The following is an 18,708-nucleotide window of genomic DNA, read 5'->3' on the forward strand; positions in this document are numbered from 1 at the left end:
CTCCATTTTGGTGTTTAAAATCATAATACATTTTTAATTACATTAAATTTTCTCAGATGACTCTCATTGTTCGAGCAAGACACTGATGCAGGTGATTTATATCACTGCAAACACATGTCAGGATCAGAGGTGTGCCGATGTTTTTGTGAATGTATGTGTCACATTCCAAGCCCACACTCCCTAGTTCTGCTCATGCTCAGAGACGAGTGGCTTCCAGCCTTCACACCGTCTCTACACTTTGGTTCTGTCAGTTCTTCCACTGTGAGAACCAAAAAGAGGCCTGGCTAAACTTGAAGGCCCTACAATACAAGGCTTTTAATGATTTTTGTGTATTAATCACTTTTATATTAACAATATGTGAAAATCTTTAAGCCAACAGCCTAGATTTTAATAAACAGGACTTATTTGTATCATGGCTGTTGCTAAATGTTTAGTTATTTAATGGAAATCCCAATGTGAACTGTTTTTGTGCATGACTAACTGTCCTTGAGACTAGTGTTCAACAACTCCTAGAAACCTAGGAAAAGAAAAGTGTTGTGAGAAATCAAGATAAACGAAAAATCCAACAAAAAATTCTGTCTGTTTATTTTCTTTTTTGTTTATCTGTCATCTGTCATTTCAACTTTCTTCTGATAACCACATTTCAGGTTCAGAGTGATACTCTGTGATAAAACTACATGGATAATTGTACAGATTCCTAGGCATTTCGTTTGGAGCTTTATTAAGTAGACGAATTACCATGTTTGTAAACATTCATGATGCGCGCACAGGGAGGTGGCAGAAACAACCAGGAGCGCTAGCATTTACATCAAGGGAATGACATCCGATGCGGTACAGAGGTTTTGTTGTCATAAAAATAAGTTATATTGATTACATATTCTATATGTTATTTACATAGTGCTTTCAGCGTATTATAGCAGCTTGTCACCCAGTGATAAGCACAGTGATTCGGCAAAATTAATGTTAAAGTGAGCGGTGTTCGTCTGACAGGTCCATTTGCGATAGCACCCTCCCAATCAATGACCAAGCATCCAGCCTGAAAAATACAGTTTCATAGACGCTCCAAGTGATTTTACAAGAGAGAAGTTAAAGGCCTACAAGTCTTTGGATGCCAACAATGTTGTTCTGTGTGGTCACGTGCATGAAATAATGCTCCATGATTACCAGATTTAACACTATGTATTGTTAAAAACCGTGGTTCTGCATAGACAAAGACAAGGAAAGAAGACGGAACTGTACAAGGCTTGGGTAATTGATCATCAAGTAAAACAACTGCATTCTGGCAGTGAAGTGCACCTGTACGACACATAATGTGAATTTGCACATAAAGGTAAAGTTGTTTTTTTATTTACACATTCGGACTTTCTCCTTAATAGTATAATTTCATAAAAGTATTATTTGCAAACTCTAAATAGCAAAATCATATTAGCAGCCAATGACTATCAAAGTACAACATTGTTCACTATCAAATAAGCAGTGTTAATGTTGTTTTCAAGTCACACTAGCGGGTTATTTCAGACCGAATATTCAAGTGCTGTGGTAAACAATATAGGGAGTGTGTCACATGTTGTCACTGAATAAATGTGTGAATATAAAATCAACTTTACCTTAATAACTTACACTTTAACGTTTTATTCTTAGCACTTAGTGTTGGCAGTTTAATTAACCATGTTTAACTGTTTTTGCTGAAATCATTACTGCAATCAAAAACGAGTAACGTGTATGATTCAGCATAGCTTGAACTTACCTGACATAACATATGAACTAAGTTTTCTATTTTTTGACTTTGGCATCCTACAGCACAACATGACATGCCTGCTTTTGCAACCGGGGACCTTTGTGACTTATGTGTGACGTAGGTTGGTAATTCGTCTATAGGATTTAACAAAACATGCTATACTTGTTTAATCTTTAGGAGTGAATTACAACGGTATGAATTAGAAACATGCACAAAGACAAGTGGCCAAGGTCAGGACTTCCTCAACACATTCAATTTTGTGGTTTGGTCCATTCAATTCGGTTTGGTCCATTATGGTGACCCCTGATAAACCAGGGACTAGTGAGTGTATTTAGATTACACAATCATGTAATTTTCCCTCAGAATTCTGACTTTGTTGCAAGTCTACAGGATGTCTATAAGAATTTTAGGAGTTAGCATCTGCCTCTTTTTACTTATAAATGCAATTTAGGTCTCTACCGAAGCGTACTTTGAGTCTTTTTTTCCAGTACTTAAAAGTTTACATCTTACAATTCTAGCTTTTATTTTCACATAATTGTGAGTTTTCAATATATTTATGCATTTCCTAACTTATTTCTCTGAGATGTAATGTTTTTCTAATTAGTTTATATTTATATATATATTTTTTTTTCAGAATTGCTATTTTAATGCACGTTTCGTTTACAGTCAATTCTGACTCAATAGTTCTAAAGTGCCAGAACTAAATGTTTGATTCCTGAAACCGTGAATCTTGTAGAATCGATAAGATCAAACAAAGATGTGTTTAATTAAATTGTCCAAGGGCGAAGCAGTGGCGCAGTAGGTAGTGCTGTTGCCTCACAGCAAGAAGGTAACTGGTTCAAGCCTTGGCTCAGCTGGCATTTCTGTGTGGAGTTTGCATGTTCTCCCTGCGTTCGCGTGGGTTCCCCCCGGGTGCTCCGGCTTCCCCCACAGTCCAAAGACATGTGATACAAGTGAATTGGGTAGGCTTAATTGTCCGTAGTGTATGAGTGTGTGTCTGTAGATGTTGAAAATTGTCCAATTTGTTTCATTTTGTGTAAAAAAGGCGCTGTATTTTCTTTATATTATATATTTTTAAGCACAAAATCAGTGTTTTAACTTACTTAAAAAATGCCTGAGTTAAGAAATAAATGTTTAAGTTGTAATTGTTTGATCACAACAATGAAAACATTTGACAATCTGATTGCTATTATAGGGAAAATTTTCTAAATGATAATATTCTTATTTGAAAAACTGCAGAAATTTTATCAGACCTTTATAAAATAAAACTAATATAGACAATTTACTCAAACACACACACGCATACTATAAATATAACACACAAAATCACTGTTACACCGTATCCTGACCTTTTCCATGGAAAGTCCACATAATAAATGCATTAACTGTTGATTAGCCCTGAGTGTTGTCAGCCTTGCAAATATCTGCCGTCTTGCAAACCAAATCTCAGAGCTGAGCCAAACCCCTCTTTAACCCAATGGGTCGCCACATTTTGGTGTTCATGTTTCAGTATGACGTTGATTTGACATGAGAAACTCCTGCCAGGGAAGACTTGAAATTCAATATTCCAAAATGGAGAAGATTTGAATAGTAAATAGCTTTTGGTCTCCGCATAGAAGTCAGGACAATAGCAGCATTCATGATGCCAACTACACCCTCAATACGCTGGAATAAAACGAAAAAGAAAATCCTAATAATACATAGTCACAACAAAATTTCTTTGGAATGAAGCGATCTGATATCCTTCAAAGTCTCAGGCAAGGCCTACTTTCCCTTTTATTTTTTTTGTTTCCTATTTGTGTAAGAGAGCACGGGTTTCATTCAGATCAGAAACAAAGTTATAAAGCATCAATCTGTTAATAGCCGGGGGAAACTGAAGGAGGTGCATTCAAAGGTCATGGCTTCATCTGCGACTGGTTAATGAAAGAAAATTAAAGAAAAGTTACAAATAATGGACGAAAAAGAGACAGCAGGGATACGAGTTTCAAAATGAGATAAAAGACGCTCTGTAGCTAACTAAATAATAATAAATTGACAATGAAGTGTAATGATTCGCTCTCTAGATCGATCTGGATCAGTTTGAACTGTTCTTACATTGTGTTAGACACATTGAGAACAGTTAAAATAATGGTACTTCAATTATAAAAATTCAAAAATATTAAATTAAACAAAGGTTTATTGTGTAATGGATTAAATTCATTTATTTCTTCAAAATTCAACACAATACCCCATAATGACAATGTGAAAAAATATTTTTTAAATTGTAGCAAACCTATTAAAAAATAAAAAACCTGAAGAATCACATGTACATAAGTATTAACACCCTTTGCTGTGAAGGTCTAAATTGAGCTCAGGTACATTCTGTTTTCACTGATCATTCTTGAGATGTTTCAGCAGTTTCATTAGAGTTCACTTGTGGTAAATGCATTTGATTGGACATGACTTGAAAAGGCATAGACCTGTCTATATAAGGTCCCAGGGTTGGCAGTGCATGTCAAAGCACAAACCAAGCTGTAAGACAAAGGAACTGTCTGTAGACTTCCGAAACAGGATTTTCTTAAGGCACAAAGATGTGGAAGAGTACAGAAAAAATTCTGCTGCTCTGAAAGTTTCAATGAGCACAGTGGCCTCCATCAACCGTAAGTGGAAGATGATTGGAACCAACAGGACTTTTCCTAAAGCTGTCCGGCCATCTAAGCTGAGTGATCGGGGAGAAGGGTATTAGTCAGGGAGGTGATCAATAAGCCGATTGTCACTCAGTCTAAACTCCAGCATTCTTCTGTGGATAAAGGAGCAATATCAGAAGGACAACCATCTGTGCAGCAATCCACCAATCAGACCTGTGTGATAGAGTGGCCAGACGGAAGCCACACCCTGCCAGGAATTTGACAAAAGGCATCTGAAGGACTCTCAGACCATAAGGAACAAAATTCTCTTGTCTGATGAGACTAAAATTGAACTCTTTGGAGTGAATGCCAGGCATTACGTTTAGAGAAAACCAGGCACAGTGAAGCATGGTGGTGGCAGCATCATGCTGTGGGGATGTTTTTCAGCAGCAGGAACTGGAAGACTAGTCAGGATAGAGGGAAAGATAAATGCAGAAATGTACAGAGACATCCTGAATAAAAACCTGCTTCAGAGTGCTCTTGACCTCAGACTGGGGCGACGGTTCATCCTCCAGCAGGACAATGACAAGTCAAATCTGACCGATTTACAACTTAAATCACTCATAAATTTTGTGATTTACAGTACATCTGATTGCCTCAATGCCTTATGATATCCTCCACACTATGCATCTGAACATATAAAAGTAATGATAATCTCTTTCATTGAATTTTGAGTGTTTTAATTAACCTTTTTACACCTGTGGTGTTCCCCCCCAACTCACTCACTCACTCATTTCTGACTGAACTATGGCTTTAGCAAGTACACATCTCTTTTACGCGCTTATGTGCTGATCCTCCAGCCTGATCTCACAATTAAACATTTTAGGAAACTATTTTATGTTTTGTCAGTTTAGTGGCTAATTTATATAAGTTCACTCGTACAAAATTGTATGATTTTTAAAAGGAGGCGTGGCACCCAAACTCACCCCTAAACCCAATCATCATTGGAGATAAGCAAATTGTACAAAACTGTATGAATGAGATCATACAAATTCATATGGATTAGCTACTAAACCAATAAGTTATGAATTACCATGAAAGTGTTAAATCCTCCAGCGTGAATCAACTTCCTGATAAAACAGTGTATCATATCTTCACAGTCTAGGTGTCTGTTATGTGACTTTCTTTCTTTCTTTCTTTCTTTCTTTCTTTCTTTCTTTCTTTCTTTCTTTCTTTCTTTCTTAACCGGAGCACTTTTGGCTTAGCTACAATAACAGTTATTGTATTATATTAGACTGTTATCATCTCACTCAAAAATGACCAAAGTATAACTAGTGCTAGTTCTGTTTCCATGCTCACCGTACAGTATATACCCTCAGTCACTATTGCCTATATTAGTACACTTGAAGGACTGAAAATTTGATCACTCAGAACACATGAAAGGATAGCATTTTGTTTGTGCTTTGCTGGTTAATAAATCATTCAGATGATTTAAAATTTTAATTTCTTTGGTCAGGCCCTGTGAAAGTTATTTTAGCGTGCTGTCTATTAGTAATGAAACAATATATTTAGATTTTTGTCATTTGTTGTTCATTTTGTAATATATTTTCAGCACCTATTTTTATTTTCGTTGCAGTTATTTTATGTCTAATTCTGTAAATTCATGTTAAACACTACTTTGAGACATTGTTCACAGCTAAAGAATGTTGAATAAAAATTTTGTGGAGGAAAATAATTTTTGTGCTAATATAAGAACAGTTAAAACAGATCGGTCAATTTTGACCGGAAACACTTAAGTAAGGGGCAGGATGTGAACACGACAGGAGGGTTAAAAGCACTAGTCACTGACAAACCAATTATCAATATGGCAATCCTTATTACAAACACAACTTCTACACCAAGAAACATCTTCTAAATCCAGACATACATGCTGGATACACCCCGATCAAATTAAATTGACAGTTTAATCACTCTAGCGATCAGTGTCTGGCCCAGAGTGGGGAAATGTTTTTTTTTTTTTTTTCAATAAAACTGGACTAGAGAAACAGATGAAGGGAAAAGGAAGGAAAAAGAGCTCTGCCTGGTCTTGTGCCCACAGGAATTATTCTTCTGAACATCCAGCACTGATCGCTGTAGGAAGCAGGAAAAAATGGCAGGGCTCAGAATTTTGCCAGGTGCCAGGAAAATCAAAGTGAAAGTAAAGTGAATGTGGTTCTAGAAACATACAAAGCCCTTGAGCAGAGCTGGAGAAAGACTCTTATACAACAGCAGGTGCGGCATGAAGCAGGATATGAACTAGATTGAATCTGCTGCATGACTTTATATTCAATCCAAAATCAAATCAAAATTTGTTTAAAGGATTGAACACCCGCTTGAGCTTTTTACATATCCATATTAGTATAAAATGTTACATACTGAACAGCTGAAATTAGAATTATTAGCCCCCCAGTTTATTTTTACCCCAATTTCTGTTTAATTGAAGGAAGATTTTTTCAACACATTTCTAAACATAATTTTAATAATTAAATAATTCTGAAACATATTTTAGTAATTTTAATAATAATTTCTTTTATCTTTGCCATTAGGACAATACATAATATTTGACCAGATATTTTTCAGGATACATAGTATTCAGCTTAAAAGACAATTTAAAAGCTTAACTCGGTTAATTGGGTTAACTACTGTAGGCAGGTTAGGGCAATTATGCAAGTCATTGTATATCAATAGTTTGTTCTGTAAACAATTGGAAAAAATATATAGCTTAAGGGGCTAATGATATTGACCTTAAAATTACTTCCAAAAAATTTCAACTGCTTTTATCCTAGCCGAAATAAAACTTTATATAGAAGAAATAATATTATTGAAAATACTGTGAACATTTCCTTGCTCTGATAAACATCATTTGGAAAAAGAGACAAAAAAATTAAAAAGGGGACTAATAATTCTGACTTAAATAAAATGTCTTAATAGTAGATTATATGGTTTTCATCTCTTTTGAATGACAAATTATAATTTTGATTAAATATTTCATATATATTAATATTTGTAAATCACAGTATAATATTTTAAAAATAACATGTAATATATTAAACAATAACATACCAAATATAGTACTGAAAATTCATAATTTGTCCAATATGCATAAAATGTCTTAATATTTTCTGAATATTTTATATATTATTACATTGTGTACCTTACAATTTTCTTACAATTTCAGGGCATTACACTAAAATTTCCTAACATTATAGCGTCAAAAATCAGATAATATTTTTGTTGAGTATATTACTTAAAGTTAAGACCAATAATTGTTCAAATACCCCAAACGCGACTAAAATAAATAATTTAGGAGCTATATAAAATTGTAAAAAAATGCTACAGAAATTACTCATCTTTTATACACAGTTTTAGGGTGTATGAATAAAAAATGCATGTAACATTATTTACCACTTTTTGCGCTCTGAAAAAAATTCACAATAAAATGTTTTCATATTTTATTACACGACCTAATTTTGTTATAGTTTTAAGATAATTTACAAAATGAAATACTAATTTTCCAAAAACTGCTTGCCAAGAAAAAAATATATTTGTTTAGTATATTTATTAAGTATAAATTTAGGACAAAGTTTTGCTTAAATTATGGTTAATAAATCAGTAGTGAATTCAAGAAATAGAGGTGAAATATGTAATATGAAAGCAAATCATTACAGTTCTTAAAATGATTTCTAAAATTGGCCAAACAAATGCAACAAGATCATAATATTAATATAATTCTGAAATATCTGAGTAACATTAAAATATTTACTATCTGGTATATTCACTTTTTGTTTAAATTAAATGCAATAATATTTTAGGGCTGAAAATCATATAAAATCATATAAAATCATATATATATATATATATATATATATATATATATATATATATATATATATATATATATATATATATATATATATATATATATATATATTTAAAAAAATTCACAATAAAGAGATCTTTAAATGTTGGTGAAATAATTTACCTACCAAAATTACACCAAAATGACAATACATAAGGACATAATGACATAATAAATCACAAATATGTTGCACACTCCCATTCAGATTAACATCAATTCGTTTATCAATTTTATTTCCCGTTCAGCACACATTATACACATACAGCACTCACCTCTCTCTCTCTCTCTGTCTCTGCCTCTGCTTTTCTCTCTCTCTGAGTGAGAAGTGAAGGAAGAAGATCCAGAAGACAGAAGCAGAAATTTGGTTCGGGGCTTCATGCTTTCCACTTATATGGGCAGGTAGGAGGAGCGAGGCAACTTCTCAAAGGAGGTGGGCAGAGGGGAAAAGAAAGAGAGAGAAAAACGAAAAAGAAAGAGAGGAAAACAATCACGTCAGCCTTTAGGTTTAGAGCTGACAGTCACACACAGTAGCTGATGTTTATGCAGGCCAATTAAAGGGTAATTAAAAAAAAACTATTTGACTTACAATGACACCAAAAGAACATTTCAATCAAATGTGGTTTTTAGGTAAAGTATCCTTGTAAGGTTAGTAATGTGTTTGCTATTGTCATTTACAGGATTCATTAGCCGCTTTAAAAGCTTGTTACCTTTTTTCTCAGGTACACTCATGGTATTCAAAAAAAAAGAAAAAAATGTTCGATGGGTTATTTCAATGCAATTTTGGGTAAAATATGGACAAAGACATAGGTTAATTTCCTAAGCATTGTGCTTTAGCCCTGTTGTAAATTTTAGAAAAGTCCAAAGGTCACTTTTCTGCCCTAAAACTGATCTTGACACTTCGCCAGATGGTAGTTCAATTCAATTCAAATTAAGTGTATTTGTAGCGCTTTTCACAATAGTTATTGTTTCAAAGCAGCTTTACAAAAGGTGCACATTATTATATTACAATAAATAAATAACATTTTTAAGTGATTAATTACCTTTATTAGTTACTGTATACCCTAATAATTGAGACTACTTAAATAATTTGAGGAAAGTGTTTCCCTCAGTTTGAATAATAATCAACAACTCAATTAATTGAGTTGACCAAATGCGGCCTCTTTATTGAATTAACTTAAATGTTTAATTACAGATACCCTAAATGTTTAATGTTAAAAAGGCTAATAGATTAAACTTCAAAATTTTTCAGCTTTTATATTCTTTACTTACTTACTCCCAGGGGCGTTTATATCAAAGTTGATATTAAGCCACACTATGGTGTTTCGTGACATCTAATTTTTTCGAGGTTGGTCATTAGCCCATCGCTCAACCTTTCATCAGATGGGTTTAGGTAGTGCCTCTGTCCTGCTGCGCTTCAGCAAAATTGAGCATCACAAGCAAAATGACCACCATCAGCGTGGTTGTCAAGGCAAAATTTCAAGCACAATCAATCATTTTAAACAGAAACATGGTGAATCATTTAAAGAAATTAAAATGTTATGTTCAATGAACTTAAAATAACAATTATTTATATTAACATCTATTTGTGTATTAGGTGCATTTGTTGTCCTTGAAGTTAGAAATGGTTGGCATCATCTCTTCACAGGTCTTGGATTTCATCAAGAGGCGTTGGACAATCACTAGAGGCCTTGGGATGGGCATCCCAAAGTGCAAATAGAGAACAAAAAAGTAATTTTAGCGTAGCTGCTGTTCATTATGTATTTGAACAAGAGATATTAAATGTAGCATACACCCCGATTGACGCCCATTAATCGGCCTGATGGTGGCAATACAGAAGGCACTGTCATCAGATTCGGCTGTCACCTAGGTAAAAATTTTTAAACGGCCCTACAAAACATCCCCAACGTTTACCCATATTTCACCCAAATTGAGTTGATTCTGTCCTATTTGTCCTGCTCATAGGAAAAAAAACTGTTTCAATAAGTGGATTATAGACACTAAAGCAAATACCCACTGATATGACTGGCTAATGGCTTGAATAATTACGTTTTGTGCAGCTGTATGCCCACCATTACAGCTGTATGCCCACCTGCATGTTTGACAGCCTATACTTCATAGATAGTTGCTGTTACTGCTGTAATTTAGGTTAAAAATAAATATTCAATATATTTTAATTATCTGTACTGATAGACAAAGCAATAGCTGTACTGGATTTTGTGTAGTTTGTAAATGAAAAGGCAGTAAAATTAAATGAACAAGGTCAAAGTTTTTACTAAGACAACTTGAATGATTCTAACTTTATAGTGGTCAATATAAAATCTGTGTTTTCTTCCACAGTATCTTGTTGTCTTTAAAGCATTTTTAATTTTGGTTTCACCTCTCCTTATATACCTACTGCAGTGTAATCAGCAGTGAAGCTAAACATGCAGTGATTTACTTCTGTGGAGACATACTGTATTTCATATTGACTCAATACACAGCCTTCTAATTTAGCAGACTGGCTTCACTAAAATCATCATTGACTTCATTGACTAAAGAGAAAGATTTGAGTTCTGAAACTTACAGGATGCGTTTATAGCGCAATTACCTTGTATATGTCAAAAGATCAAGGACATTTTTATTTCTCAGTTCATATCCCATTAAAAGCGGTCTGTGTTTTAGTCATTAATCATGGTGCACCAAAAAAAAAAAAAAGGCTTGACTGTTTGTATAACTTCACAAGTAAATATAGTTCAAATCCCAGAGCAGTGCAGTTATTGTCTTTTTTCATTGTTTTGTTTATAAAGATTTAATCAGTGCTAGGAGTAGATGACCGTATATTGGAACTTGGTTTTAATGGGCCACATTGTTTTACACAGAAAATGTGTCTTGAACTTGTATTACCATTTTGCATATAGCAAATCAACAACTTTAATGTCGTCTTCCAGTAATGTTAAAATACTCTCTGTTCAAGGCTTATTGTGTGGGTAGCACAATGGTAAGTGCAGTGGGTAGCACAATCGCCTTACAGCAAAAAGGTCACTGGTTTGAGCCCCAGATGGGTCAGTTGGCATATTTATGAGGAGTTTGCATGTTCTCCCCGTGCATGTGTGGGTTTCTTTCGGGTGCTCCGGTTTCCCCCACAGTCCAAAGACATGCGGTATAGGTGAATCGAGTAAGCTAAAATTGGTCGAACTGTACACTCTCAGAAAAAAAGGTACAAAATTGTACCTTTTAGGGTACAAATGGCCCGTCACTGGGGTGGTACCCTTAAGGGTACAAATTTGTACCTCTATTTAAAGGTACAAAATTGTACCTTCTACATTTGTACCCTTTAAGGGACAATTTTGTACCCCCACCGAAGGTATAAAAATGTACCTTTTTATATTATATAGCATTTTCAGGGTACTGACCCAGGCATTTTGATCCTTTGGTGACTGCATGCACAAATAAATAAATAAAATATTTTGGTTCGCAGATGTCCATTTTTATTTATTAATGTAGAAATATTTCATTACAACTCACAACTGAATGTGTCAAAAAATAAAATTACACAGTAAATATAAAGCAGACATGTAAAACAGTAAAAAGAACAATTTAGAAAACAAATAGAAATTGTTCACTCACTGTACAGTATATAATCTACCCTTAATACAAAGACCACAAGAATACTGTTTAAGATTTATAAACACATTACACAGGCTACATCAAGTACTTCACTTTATAAAGTCCAAAGTATTTGTCTTTAGTCAGAATACTCAGTCATAATAAATAATTTGTCATCAAAATGTTCTCTGTATTTCAGAATGAAGGCAAAGTTTCTCTATAAATTGCTTCAACAGTGCAGAAAACCAAATACATCAGTAGCCTCTTCCTCAACACCAGTAAATTACTCCTCATCATCCTCAAGTGGAGTTGTAATTTGTTGTAACACAATATGTGTTTATGCTTTTGATAAACATGACATGTAAAGCATTCATATCTGGAAAATGTTCTTTGATAGTCATTAGGACCACAAGTTATTTAAAAATTTGCTTCATGCAAGAATTACAGCAGTGTGCTGGATTAACTTTATTGTGATTATCGCAAGAGCATGTAGAGAAACAAAAAACAAGGTTGATCACTTTTGTAACTGGAGTAGATCGAGGCTTGTCACCGTCCACCGTTCATTCAAAACACTGCAGAAACATCAAGGTGATCTTCTAATAAGATGGATATGTCAAAAATGTATATTCGTCCACATCATTAGCCCGGCCAATCGCAATCCCATCAACTCTGAAGACTGCCGTGACTCGTCTTGTTAACACAGTTGTCCAGTCGGTGGCCTCCTGTACTTGAACTGTTGGATGTGGTGAAGATGGTTCACTGTAAATGACAAAGCAATAATTACATTAATATCAGTCACTCTATCACTGATGAAGAGAAAATCAACATGCATAGAAAGTAAAATAATTAATATTCACAGATTAAAAAAAAAAAAGTATCACAGATTAAAAGACTAATATAAATTTCATTCATTCATTCAATTTCTTTTTGGCTTAGTCCCTTTATTAATCTGGGGTCGCCACAGTGGAATGAACAACCAACTTATCCAGCATATGCTTTATGCAGCAGATGCCCTTCCAGCTGCAACCCAGTATTACGAAACATCCAGACACACTTATTCACACACACATTTATACACTACAGACAAATAAGCTTACCAAATTCAGCTATAGTGCATGTCTTTGGACTTGTGGGGAAACCGGAGCACTTGGAGGAAACCTTCACGAACACTGGAAGAATATGCAAACTCCTCACACAAATGCCAACTGACCCAGCCGAGGCTCCAACCAGCGACCTTCTTGCTGTAAGGTGACAGCACTACCCACTGTGTCATCCTAATATAAAGAATATCAAGCATTATAAAATGCATTTATCACAGCATATACTGAACAGAAAACAACATACGCACCGGAGCACAACGAAATGTGGAAGTGTCTCGCTTAACAAGGCTGGTAACATGAGAAGTGCTGCTGTAAAATCAATTCCTGGAACATAAGATGTGGCATACAAACAAATATGAAGAATCCATCCAAAGCTAGAATTTAATAATATTAATCAAGTGGAGAAAGTTTAGAAAGAGTACCTTAGAGTCAGGTCCTTAGCATTCTTAGGTTGATCTCTCATCTTTCGATGAAAACCTAGAAAATAATTTTAAACACGTGGGTGTTAGGGTTGGGCATCTAAGCTATAATGCCGATCCGATACGCATCTCGATACAAAGAATACGATCCGATATATTAGCGATACATTTGTGACATATTGCGATGCAACACGATACGATTCACACCCATATCACGATACGATGCGATATTTCAGCACTAACTAATTAGATCAAGTTTATGAGATGATGTGAAAGAGGATGCTGTGCCATTGAATGAGTTTGATTATTTATAAACCAAGCAAAACCAAGACTTTTTTTTTACAAACTGGCTTTTCTCTCAGAGCCAGAGTGTCAGTTTACAGTAGAGGGCCATTTTAGAACATATAGCACATATTATTTAAGTATTTTCAAGATAAACAGAATGTATAAGTGCAATATATATTAAAAAAATATGTATATATTTGCACTCTTTCAACATAAATAAAATTAGCATTGCACAACAAGAATTGTGATTTAACTTTTCAACTATGAAAACAAGTTTTACAAAGATATATTTTGCCACTGATTATTCAAAACTTAAGGTTGTGAACTAGCAGTGTTATGCTGCTTTGAAACATCACTGTCACTGTAAACAACAGGCTAATAAAAATATAACAAACCAGCAATCTTCTTGCTGTGAGGTGGTCAAACTACCCACTGTGCCACCGTGACACCCAATTATTTTTATCATTATTATTATTAATATTATTATTATTATAATTAAATAAAAATTAACAGGAGGAGGTGTTTAAAACCTTCGTTCTCCGTGACACTAGGCTGAATATCTTTGCAGATGAACAATGCAATAGCATTCGTTATTGGCGTAGAGTGAGCAGAACTGTTGCGCATGGAAAAAAAAAACTTGCAATGCTTTTCTCACCACTTTTGGAGCTGGTTGAAGCAGTGCGAAAGCCGGGGATGCAGAAACACTGGAAGATGCTTTCACAACAACACCGTGGCGCCGCTTCAAGTGAGATATCAGATTAGTCATACTGCCTGCGTATTTTACAGATGCACGGCACATTTTGCAAATTGCATCTGTCCTGTCATGTCGTCCATCCTTAAATCCGTAATGTTGCTTGCCATACTTTAGATTTAAAACTCAGTGGGGAATAAAATGTTTAATTTGCTTCTCGCGCTTTCTGAGGGCATTCTATATTAAAAATATAAGCTGTATCTCGGAAAAATCGATGCATCTCGCAAAAACCGATGCATCTCGATTTGCTTCCAAAATTTCATTCATCCTCTGCTGCTCAACCGATGCACTCGCATCGTGAACGCGTCCCATCCCTAGTGGGTGTACATTTATTGTTGTTTGTAAGTAAAAACCTACAAATTTAAAATAGTATGTAAGCCATTAAAACCATGGTATAGATAATGAGACATACTTACATCTTGTAACTGAGCCATGCTTTCATATGACATGCCTTCGTTGGTCTAATGCTGTTAGCCTGCATTATGTTGTTCAATCTTGTCCTGAAATACAATTGGAAACTTCATAAACTTCAGGAAAGCAATAAGATAAAGCAATAACTATTTATTTTTTAGTATTTTATTTATATATAAGTATAACGTTAAACGATAGTAAAGCACCAACAATTCTGAACATGAGAGTTTGTGGACACTCCTCAACATTAATGTAACTTAGACACTGAAACGAAGATATGTACAAGCATACACACTTCACGTTTGTAACTAGCCACGTTTACATAATCAGTCGCTTTGCCGGTGACAAAATTGTGATTTTTCTTTACAAAATGGCGGTGTAACTTATATAACCGTCTAAAATTACATTTCAGCGGTCAACCGTGGCTAGAAAATGGCCTCAAAATATAAAACATTATCGATAATTACAAATTCCAGTATTAATAACAAAAGGTTTTATATCAAGGTATATGAAGACTTCAGTCGCGACAGCTCCGGGCCACACCGCACATTACTCACAGCCCGATTCCGGTGCACGGTTACGGCAGCGTCGGCTCGCTTCTGCCGCCGCATCTGGCCCGATTAACGATACAGCAGACGGACTCGGGCAGGCGAGAATCTAGCCGCAACTGGCCCAAGTGTATTTTGCTATCTGGGTTGCGATTATATTCCGCCGTGGCAACACTTATTAATAAAGCAGTAACGTAACGTAAGATATAAGGCGCGAATACGTAACGTAGGCGATAAAGGGAACTTTTACACCGAGAAAACTAACAGCATATAGTACTCACCGTCTATTACGTCCCTCGGTGACTTCGATATCACGTTGTATTAACTTCTTTAATAAGCTGCAGACATCTTAGCAAACTCCATCCTGCAGGCCAACGTACACCAGCCAGCCCGGAGCACAAAGCGGGGGAAAGCCGAGACCAGAGAGTCAGACAAAATCAACAGAACACGGCTTTACATGTAAAAATGAGACTGAAAATATATCTTTAATACATTCTTACCTGAAAAGTGTGGACTCCAAAATAGACTTTTCTTTGAAGAGCGTGCGAAGTTCTGTGTAAACAGCCAGCATACTCGACCGACCGCCTCAGTAACAAACACTACTATAACGTCTCAACAAGCCAAATTCTTAAAGAGACAGCAACATCACCACCTGTATGAAGATGCTGTCACTCTGCATGGTTCTTCTTATTCTACATCCCATATACTATAGGGTCTTAAACAGTAAGCAAAGACCAGTATTTACGTTTTTAATGATTAAAATTACATTTAATTATAAATTAAATTATTAACATTTTTGAGAAAAAATGTTATTTAAATACATGAAAAAAAAATAATTATTAAAATATTTAATTCAATCAATTTATTTATTTATTATATTTTTAAATTATGTATTTTAGTATTAATGTTTAGTATTACTACATTTAAATTAGTGTTATATAGTGTCTTGATCTTATGAGCTGAGGGTACAATTTTGTTCCTATAGGGAAACAAAATATATAATTGTACCTTTAAAGGTGCCAAATTGGTCCTTTACGGTACAATTTTGTATCCAAATGTGCTATAAAAGGTACAAAAATGTACCTTTCAAACCTAAATCTGGACATTTGTACCTTTATATCCTATTTGGGTACAAAATTGTACCCTAAGTACCAATATGGGACCTTTAAAGGTACAATTTTATATTTTGTTCCCTCTAGGAACAAAATTGTACCCTCATTGTACCTTTTTTTCTGAGAGTGTATGTGTGTGAATGTTAGAGTATATGGGTGTTTCCCAGTGTTGGGTTGCGGCTGTAAGGGCATCCGCTGCATAAAACATATGCTGGATAAGTTGGCGGTTCATTTCCCTGTGGCTAGCCCTAATAAATAAAGGGACTAGGTCGAAAAGTTAGTGAATGACTGAATGAATAAGCATTTTGACCAAATTCCTTATGTAAATTATTCACTTTCTCATTTGTTGAGCTCCTAAATCCTTATTTATAAATGAATGCTTCAGGGAATGATTAATTTAGCTATCTCTGCCATATGAAGATAAAAGGAATAGGAAAAAGCAATACTCCCCAATGAATTTACTCACTATTGTGCCCTTTTTCCTTTTTGTCGCCACCTACTGGCCTAATGATGAATTCTACAAAAAAGTTTCAGCAAAAACTCTATTTTTCTTGTGTGTTCTTTTAAGTTAAATCAAGTTAAGCATTAATTAATCATTTTGCTACCATAACCACCTTTTGAATATATACTAGCAAAAAGTGGTTACTAAACGTTTAGCTATAAGTAACCATTGTTCATTTTCTTAGCAGGCATAATCATTAGCTATGTTTTGATGAAAACAAATTATTTTGAAACGATCCTTATTAGTGTTGTCTTTCCTGCTGTAAAATTAAATTACTTTAAACTGTGAGATTGGCGGCTGAATCCGGTGACTCACGCTAGCAGGTGGATGTAAACCTCCGGTTATTCCCCCTGTTTTGCAACAGTGTCAACTGAGTGAGACGTCTGAACTATTTCTGCCACACAGCGGAAAAAGCAAACTTTTCAGGAGGTCGGGAACAATTTGTGAGCCAGGAGTCCTTGACATTTGTTCAAAAACAACTCGAAAATATTTGACTGAAATTACGTGTATTTATTTATCATTTCAAGCAAGTGACTGAGTCTGCTATTGAATTTGTTCGCTGCCCCCCTTTCACTGCAGAAACAGGAGAACACTGTTTCCAACACTTTTCCAGCGCGTGGCAAAAATCTTTCTTTTGGAAAAACAAATGTGCCAGATTTACAAGCAACAGCATTCCCTATAAGCGGCTTATGCTATTGTGTCTTGTGGAATTTGGCCTTGTATGGTGGGATTTTATTTTCTGTTGCCTAGCTCTGCCAAACACGAGCCGTGTTTAATCATGTTGTTTAGATTCACATTGACTTAAACAGCAAAATCTTGTGTAGTGCTAACAATACTCAAATTAACAAATCATTCTTATGTGGAAAAACTATTTTATGGTGACTTACAGTGAGATAGTTTACATTCTCAAAATTCAGAGAGAGAGAGAGAAAGAGAGAGTTAAAATCAAAAACTGTAAGAAATGGTTGGTATTCATGATAACAGCTGCTGCTCATATAGTATAAAAGAGCGTTTCACAAATAAAAATGTTGTTGAGTAAATACACAAGCCTTTTTAATGACTTTCCCTGTTGAGTCTAAACAGATGTTGTTGTACTGCAATTGTATTTAAACATTTTGCATAACAAAATATTTTTCACATCATTCAGGTTTAGCCTACTTGACATCTTGATAAAAGCCTGGATTGAATATTAGCCTTGATCATATATAAGTTAGGGCTTTAAGCTAATATGTGATGCATGAGTATTTTTGCATTTATAGATCACATTTAATTTATTTACATGAAAAAAAACCCTGAAAGGGATAGTTCATCCAAAAATTAAAACTCTGTCATAATTTACTTGTTTTACCTTCTAAGGAAGTCAATAGTTGAGCTACTATTGGATTTCAGTTTTCTTTAAAATATATACACTCACGCTCCATTTTATTAGGTACACCTGTCTAATTGCTCGTATATGCAAATTTGTAATCAGCCAATAACATGGCAGCAACTTAATGCATTTAGACATGTAGACATGGTCAAGACAACCTGCTGCAGTTCAAACAGAGCATCAGAATGAGGTAGAAAGGCGATTGGTTGATTGGTTGTTGGTGCCAGACGGGCTGGTCTGAGCATTTCAGAAACTGCTGATGTACTTAGATTTTAATGCACAACAATCTCTAGGGTTTATAGAGAATGGTCCGAAAAAGAGAATATATCTAGTGAGTAACTCAAATAACCACTCGGTACATCCGAGGTATTCAGAAGAGCATCT

General features: G+C 34.8%; 1 protein-coding gene across 5 annotated transcripts in view; it reads right to left on the bottom strand.

Annotated features, from left to right (window-relative positions):
• The window catches only part of col8a1b (collagen, type VIII, alpha 1b), a 30,660-nt gene extending 12,329 nt beyond the window's left edge, over positions 1–18,331 (bottom strand). For 2 of the 5 annotated variants that reach the window (XM_087304509.1, XM_087304508.1), the window contains exon 1: positions 6,425–6,468. The gene's annotated coding sequence lies outside the window, so the exon portion shown is untranslated. Of the gene's footprint in view, positions 1–6,424; positions 6,469–8,514; positions 8,660–11,686; positions 12,587–12,924; positions 13,102–13,175; positions 13,252–13,349; positions 13,405–14,798; positions 14,883–15,622; positions 15,706–15,841; positions 15,948–18,303 lie in introns of those variants that run through there. The other 3 variants (XR_015522223.1, XM_087304505.1, XM_087304507.1) reach the window with 3 other exon arrangements.
• Between the last annotated feature and the right edge of the window lie 377 nt (positions 18,332–18,708).

This window comes from Danio rerio, chromosome 22 (assembly GCF_052040795.2).
Source record: "Danio rerio strain M-AB ecotype USA chromosome 22, GRCz13ab, whole genome shotgun sequence".
Lineage (NCBI taxonomy): Eukaryota > Metazoa > Chordata > Actinopteri > Cypriniformes > Danionidae > Danio > Danio rerio.